This window comes from Tripterygium wilfordii, chromosome 7 (assembly GCF_013401445.1).
Source record: "Tripterygium wilfordii isolate XIE 37 chromosome 7, ASM1340144v1, whole genome shotgun sequence".
Taxonomy (NCBI): domain Eukaryota; kingdom Viridiplantae; phylum Streptophyta; class Magnoliopsida; order Celastrales; family Celastraceae; genus Tripterygium; species Tripterygium wilfordii.
Window position 1 is genome coordinate 8094189 of NC_052238.1, and position 4757 is coordinate 8098945.

The following is a 4757-nucleotide window of genomic DNA, read 5'->3' on the forward strand; positions in this document are numbered from 1 at the left end:
AATAGTGTTTATGAAAATGTGTCTCTAACTCTCTACAACCTCTTTTTGTAGTGGGGAGAGTGAGAATCCCACTAAAACTCTTAGGAGAGTTTTAGCTTATTTAGGACATAGTCTTCATTCTCTACTAGAATAAGACTACTCCTTTTGCATCCTTCAATAGGATTTAAACATTTCCTTTGATCCATATCCATAGTTTGGTTAGGGTCTTATCTCTTATCCCTACAATATGTATTGGGTCAATGTCAATTGTTGACAATCTCCCTGGCAAGATAGCGTTGTTCGGCATTGATTTTTTTCTTGTGTTCCCTTCGAAAAGTAACATCGATTGATTCAAAGATAGCCAGATAGTTCATCACCTCGTGAAAACGGGAAACAAAGGGGGTTGTATTAGTGTTGGATTCTTGCTCAACTACAATCACCACCAAAGGAGACAATCTCGTTACCACCTGAGCAGCCTGTGCCGAGAATTCAGTGTACTCGCACAAAAAAAAAATCGTCGGGAATTAAGTAGCAGGATTGGCCCATCAAATGCTGTTCATTTTATTACTTTACGACACTTATAAAACACTGTGTGTGAATTTTTTTCAATTTTTTAATGAATTATTTGCCGGTGCTTTATGTATTTATCAAAGTTTTTAGCAAGCCAAATTCTTTCTATTAATTGAAGGAACATGTGTCTTCAATGTGGGAGTCGGGCTCTCCAAAAAATTCATTATGGAGGACACTATTTTTTTAAAAAATTATAAAAACGATATTTATATTTTAATCACTTTTACGAATTCGATAATATAGTTTTTTTTAAACAAAAATAAAATTTAACATGAAAAATGTATGTAATATTCTTGATTTATATCTAATGGTTCAGAATTATCATATACTTTTCATGTTGAATTTGATTTTTGTTTCAAACAAAAAAATCGTTAAATTCGTAAAATCAATCAAAATATAAAGAGAAATTTTATTTACAACACATAAACTACTAAATTTACACCACCTATTTTTAACCCTATAAATTTACACACCCTATAATTTGTTAACCAACAAACTCACTTATCCATTCGAAATCCAAGCATTTCTTCATTAAAAAAATCAAAAATAAAATCAACATTTCTTCATCTAGTAACAATACCGATTACTAAAATTTCCGTTTCTCCAATTTCTTTGCATCACTGCTATTCGTCATAATCCCAAGTGCGAAAACAATCAAAATACACAATACGCAAACAGGGACAGAGAGTAGTACATGGAGGTTAAGGATGCAATTAGGGAGTTGAGGAGCATCTTTGTAACGACCCGTCCCGGAGGGGGGTCTGCAGAATTACCAATTTGTCCAAACCATAAACTATCCATGTAAATCCTCCAAAATCATTTAATATAATTCCAAAAAAAAATGAATAAAATGCATTTAGAAATCCATTGAGAGATAATTAATAAGTCTTTAAAATTTAACAAAGCGGAAGTCTTTAATAATCAAACCCTATGCTACCCATAAACCACAACTGTATCCATGGGGACACCACTCACGCCTCGAGAAGCTGGCCACCATCTACGTACTCACCTGAAAGGGATAAAAGAAAATAGAGATTGAGCTAAATAGCCCAGTAAGGGTATAATACCCGATAAGTACTCGGATATCCATGATACGAATACCGAGAGAGAGAACCACATACGATATGACAAAGAGTAGAACTAGTCTACAAAAACAACAATCAGCTCAAGAGTAATACAAGAATAGGCAGGAACAAAAGGATTATGCTCATTGATGTGCCAAATATATACATACATTTGCACATCCTTTACACATAAGTTCATCCCATTTTGAGTTGATTAAGAGTTGATATTGCCTAAGAAAGTTATATTTGCATATTGTAGGTGTCAAGGCAAGAAAGGAAGGAAAAGAGTGCAAAATGAAGATTTTTACTCCAGAACCGATTTCCGATCGATCGGACCTGCCAAAACAGCCTTGAATTCATGGAGACAGATTGTATTTCCGATCGATCGTAACACTGTTCCGATCGATCGGAGGTACTATTCACAGCACGCGCAGTTTCGCGAAAAAGTTCCGAATTCAATTGTTTTTAAACCAAAACGACCCCAACTTGTTTTGAAAACGACATAAGAGTAGGGCTGTTATTGGTACGGTTACCGTTACCAAACACAGAATACCGTTACCATACCAATTCTTTCGGTAACTCAAAAAATGTTACCGTTACCGTTACCGGAAGAGTCGGTATACCGATGGTCGGTATACCGATCGATCGGTAATGGTAAGTCGGTAATTGGTAAATTTACCAATTCTTAAACTTATTTAAAAAAGAGAAAGAAAAAAAAATACATCAAGTAGTATTGTGTTTAATAGTCATTGTATGAAAGTACAACACTTTCATCTTGCCTACAATACCAATAATAAAAGTAATAGATTAATGAGAAGGATCATTGTGCTACATGTGAATAAGAGAAAATACCTATCAATCGGAGAAAAAAAGAAAGGAGAATTCACATAACATTATTCCAACAATCTATAACGGAAAATCTTTCATTTCATTAATTTCTAATATTTTTAGTATCCGAAGTGTTTTAAACTCCATAGCATGAAAGCTAGAAGAAACAAGATAAATAAAGATAAAAGACCATAATGGAAATGGAGAAGAAAAGCATGTAATCAATACCAACAAAGCATTTTGTTATGTAGCAAACGCTGCTTTAAAGTTAATGAAATTGCTACGAGTGATATATAAATGATAACCCTAAAAATAATAAATGGTCTAGATTAAATTAGATCAATCTAATGGTCATAATTAAATAAAACTAAAACTAAAAATAATATTAATATATATTTAATATATATGTCGGTAATCGGGAAATTTACCGGTTTTGAACTTTGCTTACCGTTACCGTTACCGAAATCATCGGTAAATTTACCGTACCGAACAATTGGTAACGGTATACCAATCTTCTGTTATTTTCGGTAACCAATTGATCGGTAATGGTATACCAATGGATAATTTACCATACCAATAACAGCCCTACATAAGAGTTTGGGGAAATATAAAAGGGCATAAAATAGGGTTTTGGGGTAGTTCTTGGAGGGTTTTTCATTCTACCACAATTGGAGAGCTTGGAGCCACCATTGGAGCTTGGAGAAGAAGAGGGTCTACAAGGGGGTTTTCTCTCTCCTTTTCTATCCTAGTTTCTATGGTTGATTTCCTTTGTTTAATGATGTATTTTGCTTCCATGAGTGGCTAGATTTCTTACTAGGGACTTAATGCAACCAAACCTCGAAGATTCAATAAACTTGGTTTCCTTATTTCTTGATTTCTCTCTCTCTCTTGATTGTCTATGAGTGTGATTAATGCTTTTGAATGTTTGGCCATCATTCAATTGATTTGTTGCCTAGATTGAGACCGGAAGGAGATATCTAGGGTTTGCCTCAAGCCATAGATGACATAGGGTGCATGAACCATAGGAATATAGGTTTGTGACTTATGCAATTGCTAAATGATTTCCATAGTTCTTAATGGGTTTTTGATATATTAATCCGATTGTTAGGAATAACAGGGATTTATGTTGAAAATATGTTTGATGTATCTAGGAATAGAACATTGAATAGGTTGGGAAATCGATTGTCATTATAGAGAGAGGAATTAGGGATTAAGGGACCAAGGGAATTGAATTGGATAGGTGAGGTGACGTTAAGTACCTTAGTGCTTTCCATCCTTGATTTCATACTTGTGTTTGATTTGTCTTTGTTCTTTTGCTTTAGTTTAGTTTAAAAACAAAATCAATCTCGAATCCGTTTCCCCAATTTGCATAGTTGTTACTAGTTTGACATTGATCTTGATTGCCAACACATCCCTAATGGAAACGATAATTTACTCTTCTCTTTATTACTTGTACGATTTGTGCGCTTGCAATTAAATCCATATCAAGTTTTTGGCGCCGTTGCCGGGGATTGTCTGTTTTTTGTGTCAAATTAGGTTTTCAATTGTGTTAATTGGTTTTTATTTTTCTGCAGAAATTCTTTCTCTCGTATGAGCTTGGGAGGACGTTCTATTAATCCGGAATTAATTGCTATTGATTTGGAGATTGAAAAGGACTCTTCACAATCTTAGACGGGAGTTTATTAATAATCAAATGGAAGGCATGGGAGACAATCAAGGAAGGGGGAATGTTGGTGATCTTGGTGGAGCTTTAATTGTGAATGATGGTAATGGTAATGGTGGAGGTGCTAATGGAAGAAATGGTGATGAAGCGGTTGAAAACCCTCCTAGGCAATTTGATTCTCGCTCTCTTGAGGATTGTGCTAGGCCTACTTGGGATACAAATCCTTCAAGCATCCGTTATCCTCCTATCAATGCTACTGATTTTGAGATCAAGCCGGCTATCATCAACATTATCTCTAACTCGGTGGTTTTCTATGGTCTTCCTCATGAAGAGCCCAATGTCCATCTTCACTCTTTCTTGCATGTGTGCACTACTTTTGGGATTAACGGAGCTTCTAAGGATGCTATTCTCTTGAGGTTATTTCCATTCTCTTTGAGGGATAAAGCTAAGGCATGGTTGATGTCACTTCCTCCCAATTCCATCACTACATGGGATGAGCTTTCGGAGCAATTTCTATCTAAATTTTTCCCTCCGGCGAAAGCGGTTCAAATCCGGAATGATATCATGACTTTCTCCCAATTTGATCTTGAATCTTTCCATGAAGCTTGGGAGAGGTTCAAAGCTATCTTGAGGAGTTGTCCCAATCACGGACT

At 35.3% G+C, this 4757-nt stretch overlaps 1 non-coding gene across 1 annotated transcript; it reads right to left on the minus strand.

Moving 5' to 3' along the window:
* Window positions 1-4652: 4652 nt before the first annotated feature.
* On the minus strand, window positions 4653-4757 carry LOC120003181. Its single transcript, XR_005469301.1, has one exon. It is a non-coding gene; the product is annotated as a small nucleolar RNA R71 (small nucleolar RNA).